General features: G+C 43.1%; 1 protein-coding gene across 1 annotated transcript in view; it reads left to right on the top strand.

Annotated features, from left to right (window-relative positions):
• Window positions 1–15,311, top strand: part of ANKFN1 (ankyrin repeat and fibronectin type III domain containing 1) — a 378,383-nt gene that overhangs the window by 30,498 nt on the left and 332,574 nt on the right. The gene's annotated exons all lie outside the window — the stretch shown is intronic.

Here is a 15,311-nt window from a genome sequence, read left to right as displayed (position 1 = left end):
CTTCTGTAATGTATATGTAAATTTCATGTGTGTGTATGGAAGGGTAGCTGCCTACCTTAGAAAATTTCTGGAACTAAAATTAAAATATGTTGTTGATGGCAACCAACTTTGATGACATTTCTGAATAGTTACTTAGCTTGAAAGCTTAAACCAAGATACATAAAAGAAGAAGAGGACAAAAGAAAACATTATCATAAAGCATGTGTTTACAGTAGAAAAACAATGCAGCCTTTCTGCCTAGTTCCCCAACCTGGCTGGGAAAAGGGTGCGTTGCCAGCTGGAAAGGGTCTGCGCTGTTCCTCTGCCCTGCTAGGGGAACCAGTAAGGGCTTCTCTCCTTCCTTTCCTTTACTATCACAGTGTAGGCCCAGAGAGTGAGGCAGAGTGTGGGTTTTCTAAGCTGTGTAACAAATCACCACGGATTTAGGAACTTAAAACAGCACCCATTTATTAGCTCACACTTCTGTAGATCAGAGCCTGGTGGGCTGGCATGGGTTCTCTGCATAGGGTCAAAGTGAGAGTGAAAGTTTTGTCTGGCTACCATCTTGTCTGGGGAAGAATCTGCTTCCAAAGTCATTCAGGTCATTGGTAGAATTCAGTTCCGTGGGGTCATAGGACTGAAGACCCTGTTTCCTTGCTGGCTCTTGGCTGAGGGTTGTTTTCAACTCCCAGAGGCCAATCTTTTCCAATCCTGTGTGCAGCCCCACCATCTTCCAAGCCAGCAAAGGTGCTTCGCTCTTGCTTCCACCCAGAGAAAATTCTGCTTTTAAAGGACTGGTGTGATTAAATTAGGTCTACCCAGACAGCATCTATTTTAATTAACTAAAAGTCAACCAATTAGTAAATATCTTAGTCACATCAGAAAAATCCCTTTTGCCACATAAGGTAACATAATCAGAGGCGTGGTTATGTCACAGACCTGAGTCAGGGCAGGAAATCCTGAGGGGGGGGGCATCCTAGGGTTTGGCCTCCCTTAGATAGCATGAGCACACCAAGTTCTGTCACAATGGCATGGTCTGAAGTAATTGACTTTTCTTAATTTGTTTCAGCACAAATAGTTTGACAGCTTAGTGGCTAAGGACTTGGCCTGCAGTGTCAGTCTTCTGGGACTTAAAACCCAGCTCCTCACCTGTGACTGTGACCTTGGACATATGAAAGTCCCTTCTCCTTGAATGCTTGTTTTCAACAGGCAAACTCTTCCAAAGGCATTGCTATATTGGGAGAAATTTGGAGCGTAACACAAATTTCACGTTTGCTTACACAGAATTTCCTCCTCAGAAAATATGAGGTGAACCCAGAAAACTGCACCCAGGAATAAAAACTGCCATTCAAAACACACGCATTTCAAACAACTGCCTTAGGCCACTGCATGTGTTATGAGCGGCACCCATCCACGAAGTGTTAACAACTTTCCATTCAATTTCAGATAACCCGCCTTTCACCACTGCACAAGCTGCAACCCTTCCAACGCTCACCGCCACAAGTCAACATTAAGCCTTTTCCAAGATTAAGTGCCATATTTATTGTAGTATTTCTTAACCATTTAATGTGCATAAAACTCTGCTCCTGTTTTATTAGTTTCCCACCTTTATTTCAGTGTGTCACTGACGGAGTTTTTGTGTGTTGTACCCTTTATGGGTTGAATTATGTCCCCTGTCCTCACCATTTGTATTTTAGAAGGTGACCATTTGGAAATAAGGCCTTTGCAGAGGTAATCAAGTTAAGATAAGGTCATTAGTGTGGGCCGTAGTCCAATAGGAGTGGTGTCCTTATAACAAGGGGGAATTTGGACACAGAGACACATGCACACAGCGGGAAGACGATATGGAGACACGCAGGGAGGGCACCATGGGAACATGAAGACAGAGCAGGGGGAGGCATCTACAAGCCAAGGGATGCCAAAGATTGCCGGCAAACCATCTGATGCTAGGAAAGAAGCATGGGACAGATTCCACCTTATAGCCCTCAAAAGGAGCCAGCCCTGCCAACACCTTGATTTCAGACACTGGCCTCCAGAACTGGGAGACCCAGTTTGTCATACTTTGCCATGGAAACCCTAGGAAACTCATACATGCCCCGACTCAGATTTTCTCATAAGCCCCGTGGCTTTGATTGCACAATTTTGCACAGAAAAATTGTAATTTTCAGCATAGCAATACTATAGCCTATGTGGCATTATAGAGCAAGTGACTTTGCTTAAATGCTGTCTCCGTTTTCTCTCCTATTAAGTGGATCGTCATGTGATTATTGTGAGGACTAAGTGAGATAGTGCATATAGTGTTCAGAATAAAATGGGCACCGAAAAAATGCAAGCTATCATTACTAGCATCATTAGACAGTCTAGCTCAAAATTAAACTTTGGGTAACTTTAAACAATAGCAGTGGGGGGTTAAATGGTGCTCCAAATGCACCACTTATAATCTTTATGTGATGGTGCATTGTATTACAGACTTATGGAAACTGCCCCTTCAGAGAGATCCATGGACTGTGCAAGACAGAGCATTTATACACATGCTAAATATAGGGGTCTCCTCCACACGTATCTAGTCTGGAGATTGATAAGGAATGTTGCTCATTTGGAGAAATAGGCCTTTTAAGAGCAGCGTAGCTAGTTTCACCCTCTTCGATGAACTAACATCAGGACAAGTCCAGAGGTCTGGGTGGACTGAGCTCCCAGTTTACCCAGCGGATTGTTGAACTCCTGACTTTGACAGGTGTCCTAGAGAGCTAGCAAGGCCAGATAGCAGGAAGCCAGGCTTTGCATCTGAGGGAAGGACCTATGCCCTGGATGCAAAGGATGCCAAGTCTGTTCTGAGCTCCAGGGGAGGGCACCAGGATGGCCAGGCATCTGAGATGGGTCATGAGCCACAGCAGTGTCCACATTGGAGGTGGGAATCCAACGTGCTGCTCCTGTGCGACGTCTGACCTGAGTCACTGGATGCCCAGAGAAGTAAGACATCCTTGACCCAGAGTTGCCTAGCCAGGCCCCAGGATTTCAGCCTGATGTGATTGAAAGAACATGGGCTCTATAGAATCAGAAAGGCCTAATGCAAATCCCAACCCTGCTGTTTATTATAATAGCTACATGACCTTGGAGAGTTTACTCAGTTTCCTTGCTGTAAAGTGGCCATAATAACATTTTGCCTCTAAGGTTGTAGTTAGCACTAAATTAAAGGAAATTTATAGGAGGAGCCTGCCCTGTGATAAATGGCCAAAAAAGATAGATCCACATTTATCCCTTCTTCACAGCTGCCATGAACTACTTTTTCAGTGGGCACAGCTCTTCCCACGCCAGCTGGAAAGTAGGGTACCATCATCCAATGCAAGGATCTGACATATGACTGAGACATTCTTATCCCATGCTCTAGAGGATTGGTTACCATTCTCTTCTGTTTCTCATTTCTCAGTATCTTCTGCCCTCCCGTATGGTCCTGGAACTGAAATTTGAATTCAGATTGACCTGACTTTGGTTCAGATTCCAAACAATAGTCCCAACGTACTTTGAACAGTCAGGACTGCTTTTATCCAAAAGACCCCTAACCCAAGGTTGTTGGTATGTGTGGTAGCAGATCTTTACAGAACGTTTAGGACAGTGGACAGGGATGACGGAAACAGTACAGGAAAAGCTTGAAGATGAGATCTCTCTGCCATAAAAGTCCGTGAGCATACCCACCACGAAGAATTTCTTGCTGGCTATGCCCACCACCCTCACACTGTCTTAGATCCCAGCTTGTCTTCTTCTCACTGCACTTCTCTGTTGTCCACCCCCACTCCCCTTCTGCTGCCACTAGCTTGTAACCTCCCAAATGCCTGTTTATTTCTTATTAGAGAATTTTAGTGCATCACATCCCTTGCCACCAAAAGCTTGTTCTAGGCACATCTGTGCATCTCTAAAAACCCATCAGTGGTCTCCTAAGTTGGAGCCCCCCCGGCCCCCCCTCACATAGTCTAAGCAGCATCTTTATATGAAACACAAGTGAGAAAATCTTCCAGTGACTTCTTATCTCAACATAAAGACAAAAGTCCTTTCCATCTCTACATGATTTTCACCATGACACACCTCGCACCTTCTCACCCTCACTCTCGCCAATCCAGCCACGCTGGTTTTGTTGCCCTTCCTTTAACAGGATAGGCCAGCTGTAGGCTCGGAGCGCTTGCACTTGCTGTTCTCTGCCTGAAACACTGTTCCCCCAGATTTCCTATTTCTTGCTCATACTATTTTGGTCTCTATAGTAGAATAAATGATGGCATTTACGAAGGATATAGCCATGATCTAATCTCCAGAATCTGTGAGTCTTACGTTATATGGAAAGAGGTGTGTTTTTGTTACGGATTTTGAAAAGAGGGGTTATCCCGGATTCTCTGGGTAGGTCCTAAATGCATTACAAATATCCTTGTAAGAGAGGAAGAGGGGAATTAGATGCTTGCAGAAGAGGAGGTAATATGACCGCAGGGGTGGGGTAGGAGTGATAGGGCTACAATAACTATGACGGCCTCCAGAAGCTGGAACAGAACAGATGCTTCCCTAGAGTCTTGAGAGGGAGGATGGCCCTGCCAAAATCTTGATATTGGATTTCTGGTTTCCAGAACTGTGAGACAATAAATTTCTGTTGTTTTAAGCAACTCTGTAGTAATCTGTCACAGCAGTCACAGGAAACTAATACAGTTTCTGCTCAGATTTCATATACTCAGAGAGATGGCCTGTGACCATCTATCGCACACACACACACACACACACACACACACACACACACGTGCCACTTTGTCCCCATTACATCAGCCAGCTTAATTGTTCTTCATAGCATTTATCACTTTCTGACACATGATCTACTTTCTGGTTTAGTTATTTGTCTGTCTCCTACTCTGTGATATAAGCTCCATAAGGGCAGGGACTTTGTTTTATTTATTTTATTAACTGATGTATCTCCAGAGCCTAGAAAAGTATCTGGCTCAAAGGTGAAAACTCTCTAAATATTTATTGAATACATGAATGAAGGGTTTCACCTTAAACTGCATAAAAGAGCAGCAGAAGCTTTGAAATTAGAATTTATTTTTTAACACTTCCCGGCAAACTCGCAACCTCACCCCATCTCTGTAATCAGAAAAGTAGCAATTAATATATCTGTTTTGCTGCTGTCCAGAGCAGATCTCTAGCGGTCAGCAGGTGGGTGTGTGTATGCGTATTGGGAAGAGGACAAAGTGTCTTTCCAGATACATCTGTATGAAACAGCACCAGCTCACATGCCCCTGAGGTTAAGAGGAAAGAAAGCTGCTGCTTTCTAGCCTGTCCACACCTGCCAAAATGTTCTTTGCCATTCTGCAATTTGCCCAGCAGGTTCAGAAAAGAAACAGGAATGGATGGATAGTCTTACCTTGTCACAACTCAAAAGTAACATGCTATTTTTCTGTGTGCTGATTTTCTACCCCAGGAGCCTTTGTGGGCAGTGGATTAAGTGGGGAGAAAGTGGTTTCTATTTAAATGCTGAGGCTTGTTAGTCAAACAGGACACAACTGAGTCTTTCACTTAAAGAACACGGGAACAGAATGATGGATCAGATCACAAGGTACTTAAGTGTTTAATTTTCCGGCTTTATTCCTTCACCCGTGTTTCATTTAGCCATTTAAAAAATCTCAAGTGACTAGCGATTTTAGATTGGGAAGAGTTGGTACCATGTTTCCCCGAAAACAAGACCTAGCTGGATAATCAGCTCTAATGCATCTTTTAGAGCAAAAATTAATATAAGACTCGGTATTATATTGTATATTATATTATACTGGTCTTATATTATATAAGACCTGGTCTCATATTATGGTAAAATAAGGCCAGGTCTTATATTAAATTTTTGCTCCAAAAGATGCATTAGAACTGATTGTCTGGCTAGGTCTTATTTTCGGGGAAACACAGTAATATTTGAAATTCCAAGCCTCCTGTCTTTCTCTCCTTGATTCATCACTTGGGCTCATGGTTCTTCTGTGATGCTTCTGACAGAGTTCAAAAGTGTGGATTAGGTGTCTACTGGTGTTATGCCACCTGGTGTTATATACTCCAGGGCTGCAAAGTTTGATTAAATCCTGTCTCCCTTTGCCAGAGGGCTCATGGTCCCCTGGAGACACCAGAAATGTAGACAAATCACTACAACAATCTGATGAGTACATAGAAGGCAACACTGGAACTCAGACTTAAAGGATGATTGGAAACTCACCAGGCAGAATATGAGAAGGTGATTCCTGGTAGATGGTCAACAAGATGGGGAGGAAAGTCTCCGCTCCATTTGAGAAACTGCAGATAGTCAGAAACCGCACGCATGGCTGCAGTGCGGTAGGATGAGAAGAGGGTGGGGTGCTGCTTGAGAGGTCACAGAAGGTCATGAAGGATCCCGCCATGCTAAGAGATTTGGAGTCTAGACTGTGGATGATCTCAGCGAATGGCATTAAGTGGAGAGTGACTTGGCCATTTCACCTTTCTGGAGTGTATGGAAAATAGATGAGGGAGATAAGAGCTGAAGAGAGATCATTGGTTTAGTGTCTGTAACAATATTTTAGAAAGAAGAGAAAAAACTCTAACAAAGAAAATAGTGATAAACACAGAGAAGATGGGACAGGTACAAGGGACACTAAGGAAATTGTAATAGGACTTGGAGACCAAGCAGATGTGGAAAATGAGATTATAGAAGGAGGTCACGTGCCTGTGCTGTGCAGCTTTTCTGGTGATCATTTCAGCTGATGAAATGGAGGAGCCAGCCAGTGAGCGTCACCTATGGAAACACATTGTGTTTGGAGACACTATTTCCTCTCAGGTTGTGCATGATTGTGTTACATGAGCAAACTATAGCTTAGAGAGATACTTAGTGTGGTGATCGTAGTTACTCTGACATACATCTAGTGAACCACGTGATAATTATTTTATGGCATGTTAATTAAGCAGTAATAGGAAATAGTGGCTATTTCCAAGGCTAACGCCAATGTTTTTGCAATCACCTAGTGAAAGGTGGAAGAGGAGATCCTAGGAGGCAGCAGAGTGACAAAGAGTTAGTGGCCTACAGATACCGTGTTTCCCCAAAAATAAGACCGAGCCGGACAATCAGCTCTAATACGTCATTTGGAGCAAAAATTAATATAAAACCCAGTCTTATTTTACTATAATATAAGACCGGGTCTTATATCATGTCATGTCGTGTCATGTCATGTCATGTCATGTCATGTCATGTCATGCCATGCCATGCCATGCCATGCCATGCCATGCCATGCCATGCAATATAATATAATATAATATAATATAATATAATATAATATAATATAATATAATACTGGGTCTTATATTAATTTTTGCTCCAAAAGATGCATTGGAGCTGATTGTCCAGCTCGGTCTTATTTTTGGGGACACACGGCGTCTCTTCCCTTCACCAAACCCAAGTTTCCACCTGAAGCCTTCGCTTCAGTCTCATCCTCAGTCCATCTCAATTTCTAAAACTTAGGGTTTGACTAACCTGGCAGTTGAGGCGCCCCCAGCTCCCGCTGTGGTTTGGATCCCATGTGGGTCTTCCTGGGTTAAGAACACAGAACTATTTCAACAGGGCTCTGTATCATTGTCTTCTCCGTCTTCCCTCCCTACTCCTCCTTCACCACATAGACGAGGAATCAGTGTCACAAAGGGATTCTTCCATTCCTTTTTCCTAGAGCTAATCTACATCCCCTGAAACTTGCCTCCTCATCAACTTACCCTTTACCCAATTAGATATTCATTTCTCCCAAAACCGTTATTATTGGGACTCCTGGGACAACCAGGGTTAAAAGCATGGTCCATGGACCAGTGTCTGTCCTCAAAAGGAAGTGTTTAGAAAAACAAAAGCAGACTCATAGAAACAGAGAACAAACTAATGGTTGACTGAGGGGAGGAAGAGAGGGGGGTGGGTGAAAAAAGAGGAAGGGAAATAAGAGGTATAAACTTGCAGTTGTAAGCCACAGAGCTGTAGTGTACAGCACAGGGAATTTAGTCAATGATATTGTAATAATTGGCATGGTGACAGGTGGGTCCTAGCCTCAGTGTCGTGACCACGTTGTAAGGTATATAAATGTCCATTCACTATGTTGTACACCTGAAACTAATGTACTATAGCATGCCAACTATGCTTTAATAAAAAATCTAGTGAAAAAAGTGTTTAGAAACTTTTATAGCAAATTACCATTGTCACAACCTCCAATATGTTTAGTAGACGATGTCTCGTGGAGTCAGATATAAACTAGTTTCAATAGAGTCAAATTTATGCTGTGTATTGTGTATCTCCTGAGTTGAGAGAGCAGCTATGGGTCAGTAGAAGACCAGGATACAAAAATAAGATTGGTCGTTCACCAGAAATAGTTTGAAAAGCCCTGGTAGATCAGCCACTCGCATCAGAACACCTAGAGTGCCAGTTAAAAACGCAGATTCTGGGCCTGACTCCGGGACCTCCCGAGTCAGACTCTCTGGTGGGAGGGCTGTAAAGTCTGCATTTTAAACAAACGACCTAGTTGCTCCTTCATGCTACAGTTTGTGAAGCACCGCAAACATTTAACATTTAGGTATGTTGATTACAATGTAGTTTTGAAAGATTCTATTCCCATACCAGCCGTTTACACTCCTTTGTAAGCCAGTTATTGTCCTTAGGAGCACAGATGGCATTCCTCACCAAGGCCTGCCCTGGAATCCATCTCCAGCCCTTGAAAAAATGCATCCAACTCTATATTCCAGTGAGGTCCCATCATAGTTACGTCCAAAAAAAGAACTCATTAGAAAGCTTCTGTCCATATTACCGTACAGTAGTGTGCGCCACTCTGCCCGCCGCTGCACCAAATCGGTTCTCTGGGACATAAATTGAGAAGAAAAACTCTGAAAAGGTGTGATAAGTCAGATATCCGGGGGCACTCAGTAAGGGGACAGACAGTGAGTTATACAGTCAATTATGCAGGACAGCGTCACTGGGCTACAGCATACGACTTCATATTCAGGGTGTCCTTTGTCATAAATGTAAAAGTTAATTATGTTCACTACCTTCTGCTTCTATTTAATGAATGAAATTTTAGAACAATGTGGGGAGGGAGAGATGAATAGATGGGTAAACTGTTTAGACTTTTGACTTTGGAAATTCTATTCGTCTGGGCAGTTCATGAATATGGAATGAATGTCTCATTCCCTGATGGAATCATATAGAGTGTGACTGTCAAACCTGCACCAGCATTAGACTTCCCAGGGGAGCTTCTGACAAATCCAGTTACCTGAGCCCATCCCAGCCATCCTCAGTCACCAGGGAGATGAGGCCCCAGGAATCTGACTCTTCAGTTTTCCACATGATTTGCATGTGTAGGTGGAATTTGGGGATCGCTGAGTTAATGGCACTACAGCTCTAATACTATAACCTGGGCATGGATGTCCTAGGAAGAGACTGGGTTTAGGTGGAGGTGTATCAAAGCTCTGGGAAAAGTGCATGTTTGAGAATTAAGTATCACACGAATAGTGTGCAGCGCAAAGGATGCAGATGAGCACCTGCTGCGTGGGAGTTAGCGGCCTGGGCCCTGTGAGAGGGCTGCTTGGTTGACGATGGTGGGGACCGTGTGCACCTGGATATCAGTAAAACGAGCAAAGCCGCGGGTTTCAGCAGCTTCGTCGAGCAAGACCAAAGGAGAGAGCGAGGCTGTTCTGGAAACGTGTGACATAAAAAAGAATCTTGGTGGCTGCTGTGCTGCGTGTCTTTGCATGGAGTTCCCACCCCGAAGGTCTGCAGGCCACATCCCTGGAGGAGCGGGAAGGAAGGGAGCTGAGCAGGATCAAAGGCACAGGACCCGGTCAGTCAGTGGTGGTTTCTAGTTATTAAGTCGGGAACAGGCTGACACCGAAAGTACCGTTCACTGAGAAGTGAAGGCGCTGCAGGGAAGTGGAACAGAGAGCTTCCCCAGACAATGTTTGATGGCAGAAGACTGGAAGGCACCGGGCAGCTTGTCCTCAGTAGTGACAGCCCAGGGACTCACTGAGAGACAGATGACAGGGCTCTGCCTAGTCCTATGGCAGGGGCTGGTCCTTCCAGGAGATGAAAGTGCTTTCTTTTCCTGAGTTGCCCAGCAGATGTACAATATGCTGAAAAGAGAACCCAGTTTAATTCAAGCGGCATAATCAAGTGTCCGCTATGTTCCAAACCCTGCGCCCCAGGCTGATGATATGGAAAGGAAATAAACAGTTCCTGTTCCCAAAGAATTCACAGTCTAGGGGGAGCAGCAGACGTGTGAACAGCTGCCTAAAATAAAACCAGAAGAGCTCGTGGAGGGGTATGCACACACTTGTAGGGCATACCCGGGAAATAGTGACTCATTCTGCCTGGGTCCACAGGGAAATTTGCAGAGAGAAAGTGATATTTGAAATGAGTCTTCAAGAATATGTGGGAATTCACCAGGTACACAAAGGGGACAGAGAGGTGGGTCTGGAAAGGAATGATGTTCTTGGCTGAGGAAATAGATCAGCTGTTCAGCAATTGTAAATATTCCTCTGACGTGGCTCCAATATAAAATAAGCTGTACACAGAACAGGCCCGGGAGAGCATCTGAGGGGAGCACTGTTGGTTCTGAGGATGCCCGCTTTCCTTCCTCCGGGTTCATTATTGGAATGAAAGGGCTAGAGTTGAAACGGAACTTAGAAATCATATAACCTGATGTGGTTTAAACTTTACTGCAACCCACAGTGAGATATGGATGTTACACAGCCTCACACAGGAAACAACATTTCTCGAAAAACTACTTGTCTTCATGAAGTGCAAGGCATTACAATAGTTTCTTTTCTATCCTGTTTCCTTCTTTTTAATAAACTTTATTTTTAGAGCAATTTTAGGTTCACAGCAATATTGGATGGAAGATACAGGGATTCCCCATGTACCTCCTGCCCCCCTCACATGCAAAGTTTCCCCCACTATCCACGTCCTGCACCAGAGGGGTGCATTTGTTATAACTGATGAACCTATATTGACATGTTATCATCCAAAGTCCAGAGTTTACCTTAGGGTTCACTCTTGGTGGTGTACAACCTGTGGGTTTGGACAAATGTGTAATCACATCTATCCATCATTATAGTATCTACAGAGCTATTTCCCCTGCCCTAAAAATCCTCTGTGCTTCAAATGTTCATCCTCCCTTCCCCCTAACTCCTGGCAGCCGCTGATCTTTTGTACTCTCTATAGTCTTGTCTCTTCCAGAGTGTCATATTATTGGAATCATATAGCACGTAACCTTTCAGGTTGGCTTCTTTTACTCAGTAACATTTGAGATTCCTCTGTCTCTTCATGGCTTGCCAGCTCATTTGTTTTCGACATGGAATAATATTCCATTGTCTAGATGAACCGCAGTTTATTTATCCATTTATCCATTCACCTACTGAAGGACATCTTGGTCGCTTCCAAGTTTTAGCAATTATAAATAAAGCCGCTATAAACATCCCTGTGCAGCTTTTTGTGTGGACGTAAGTTTCCAACCCATTTGGTAAATACCAAGGAGCACGATTGTGGGATCATATGGTAAGAGTGTGTTTGGGTTTTTTTTAAGAAACTGCCAAACTGTCTTTCAAAGTGGCTGTTCCTGTGGCTCTTTGTTCATCAGCATTTGGTGTTGTCAGTAATCTGGATTTTGGCCCCTCTAATAGGTGTGTGGTGGTACCTCATTGTTTAAATTTACAGTTTCCTGATGACATATGATGTGGAGGTTTGTGGATTGATTTAACTGCTAGAGAAGGCTAACACCAAACTAATCAATAAGTTCATTTTCTTTTTAGAAGCTTGTATAGATTATTTGAATCTTAAATCCCAATTTCTGATTCCACAACTGTCATAATTTAGTCAGGGGATTTTCACAAGCATTTCCCTTTTTGTTCCTCAGTTTCCTTATCTTCTCACTCAGGATTAATAATATTTGCTTTTCCTCAAAAAATCTCATCATGAAGGCCATCTGATCCTACCAACTCTTATCTCTGGATTGTTTTTTGAGGAGTAAATGAAAAATTCGAGGCAGAACCCTGGAAAATGTACAAAGTGAAATATAAATGTTGATTATGTCTTAGTATAGCAATGATTATTACTTGGGTAATTGAAGCAATGGCATTTTCCCAGGAATCCGTGGGAGGGTGATGAAGCTGAGAGGCTTTTAAAGTTGAAATACGATTTTATTCTCGGGCTGTCCCAAGAACATCATGTGAAACATAGATTTTTGCATGTGCCTCAGGCTCTGCTCCAAAGAAAATAACCAAAATAAAATCCAGGGGCAAAGTTCTCCTTTACTTCAATGTCAGGGATCAAGTACCTCATTTCTGGATCAAATTTGGGAGGCATTGGCTTTCTCCCATCTCAGAAGCCTTGGCAGAGGGTAGCTCAGCTGCTGAAAAAAACCTTGGCGCCTGCGTGCTGGCCCTGCTGGGAGCACAGAACAGGGAAGTGGGCTTGTAAGATTGGCCCTCAGTTACCTGAAGCCCTAGGAAGACTCAGGATACCCAAGAACATAGGGAATAAATGGAGCTCGGGGATTCTGCCCCTATAGCCTGGTAGCTCCAGAGCTTGTCAGAAAAGCTCCACCCATATTCCCAAATGAAAGTAAATGGCTAACCACCATTGTTTTAAAGATTCCCGTTGGCTTTTAAAGAGCCATAGCAATGAATTTTGCAAGGGCAGGTCATGTAAGGTGGTAACTGAGTGAACTCAGAGCAATTATTCATTGCCTGCTCCAGTCTCCACTCCAGTGCCAGTTTCAGTGTCTGGCTCTGTTTTCTCTATTTTTAAGGGACTGCATTTAGGGAATTTGTTGGGAAACTTCTAAGCTGCACTCAAAATTCTTTATTACCAGATCCCAAAAGAGCTTACTAGTGTTGTGCCTTACCACACATCTGAGCTAGTCACCCCAGGGAATTATTCCAGCTTTGCCCGAAAGTACCATTGCACTGTGCCCACCTGGTAACTCCTCTTTCCTTAAGACTTGGTCCAAGCTATGCCTCTTTTGAATAGTTTTCTCTGACTCTCCCATCCACTCCCACTAGATTGACTGCAGCTGTCTTCCCACAGCACTGTGATTACATGCTGAGAACATTGAGTTGTCTGAGATGGCAACTAGACCTTTTCTTTTAACTCTTTTTTTCTCATTCCATTCCTTCACACAAAAAAACTTAATTTGTTTAGTAAATGTTTATATCGTGTTTATTATATGCCCAGTCACTGCAAATATTAGATATTTAAATTCTCCCAACAACCATATGGATTAATACGATTGCTACTACATCTAATGTTACACATGCAGAAACTGAGTCATGAAGAAGGTAAGTGACATAATAACCCAGCTAGCGCACGGCAGAACTGGCATTTGAACCCAAACTCTAGAGTCCTGGTAAATAATCAGTACCTAACAATCCATATTTTTCTGGAGGTAATTGGATGTCTCTCAGGTACTAGAATGAGGACTAGGGAAAATTTTGTGTATATACAAGGAAGTATGGGAAAGAAAAGCAAAATATTAAAAGTATGAGATATTATCTTCCTTGTAAGCTAAACCTGTTTCTCCACATCTTTCTGAAATTCCTCAACAAATAGCTGACAAATAAGGGCAGTTTTATAGGCCACCTTCTTCCCTTGGGAGGGTTTCAGTGGCCCTCGGTGAAGACCCCATTTTCTCCTGGGGTCTCTGAACAGGATCCTTAATGACTAACATTTGGTTAATCATAGAGTGGTGAATATGTAGGCTTTGGAGTCCAAATGATTTGGGTAAAAGTCCCAGCTTTGCCTAGCTGTGTGGCCTCGGGCAACTTACTTGGCATCTCTGAGTCTCAGATTCCTGCTTTATAAAATGGGAGTAATCATTGTCTATACCACTGTATTAGGATGCATGCTGAAGTCAGGAGCTTCTGTTGAAGTCACAAGCATCTTGCATTTATCAGTGACTCAATACGAAAAAGGTTTGTTTTTTACTCAAGCTCGTGTTCAATGTGCACCAGCAGAAGGGATTTGCTCATTGTGGTTACTCAGACACACAGGCTGATGGAGGCTCCAACTAGACCAAGGTTTCTCCACCTCAGCACTATTAACATTTGAGGCCAGGTCATTCTTGGTTGAAGGGGTCGTCCTGTGCATTGTAGGATATTTAGCAACATCCCTGGCCTGTACTAATTAAATGCCAGTAGCACCCCTCCACTCTTCACTGTAACAACCAAAACTATCTGTAGACATTTCCAGGTGTTCCCTGGGGGGGAAGGGGGGCAAGTTAGCCTCAGTTGAGAATCACTGATCTAGAAATGCCATAATCAGTGTGCCAGAAAAAAAGGAAAGGTTGAACTTGAACACCAACAATTAAATGCTTCTACATGAAAATGTCATACTCACTTTCCCTTATGTTTGATTGACTAAAGCTAGTTATGTGACCATACCTAACTTCAAGAAGGTATCCTATCATGTCAGTCCTGTCCCTAGAATGGGAGAGACCTGGAATGTCTGTGAATATTTAAACCATTGTCCTAACAACCATCTGAGGTTGTTAAGAGGAATAAATGAAATAGTGCATATAAAGTATTGAAGACGGTTCCTGGCTAATGAGAAGAGTTCATTCCCTGGAGACTATTAATATCAGGATATTAGGACTATTAATATCAGAAATGCAGGGCTGGCTCCCTTGGGGAGAATGAAGAGTTATGGATTCAAATAGCTCCACCAATAGCCCTTTTATAGGAATACAGAATTTCCACCCTACTTGTCTGACGTTTCCTTTCTGTAAAGGCCAGTAGAGGTTGGTTAGCTTGTGGTACTTTTTTGCAAGGAATGTTCTTATTGACAATATTGTTGGCCAACTGAAGTTCCCTATTTTTCTTTTTAAATGCCCTGCCTAGCACTTCAACCTCTGATTAAGCTAGTCTACCCCGTACCCTTATGTTCTCATCACCTGGGCCTTCTTCCCTACGCATCCGTACCATCTTTCCTACCTCAGAATCTTTGCACTTGCTTTTCCTTCTGTCTAGAATGCTCCCTTCTTAGTCATCTAGTTAATTCTTACTAATTTTTTCACTTTCCAGGGCAGCCTTCCTGACTTGTCATACTAGATATTCCCTCCTCCGCTCCCATTCTAATAAATGCCCATCACCCTGAGGTCCTTCCTTCATCATACGTCACATTTTGTGGTTATATTCTTACTTGTGGGATTAGTTGATTAATGTCTGTCTCCCTTATTGGGTTGCAAATTCAGTCATGACTTTCTCTCTTTTGCTCACCTTCTAACCCCAGGGCCTAGTGCCTGGTACATTATAGGCACTCGATAAATATATGTTGAATGAAT

This window comes from Rhinolophus sinicus, chromosome 12 (genome assembly GCF_057876585.1).
Source record: "Rhinolophus sinicus isolate RSI-liver-muscle chromosome 12, RSI-T2T, whole genome shotgun sequence".
Classification (NCBI taxonomy): domain Eukaryota; kingdom Metazoa; phylum Chordata; class Mammalia; order Chiroptera; family Rhinolophidae; genus Rhinolophus; species Rhinolophus sinicus.
Note: the sequence above shows the minus strand (reverse complement) of the source record. Positions and strands in the feature narration are given on the sequence as shown.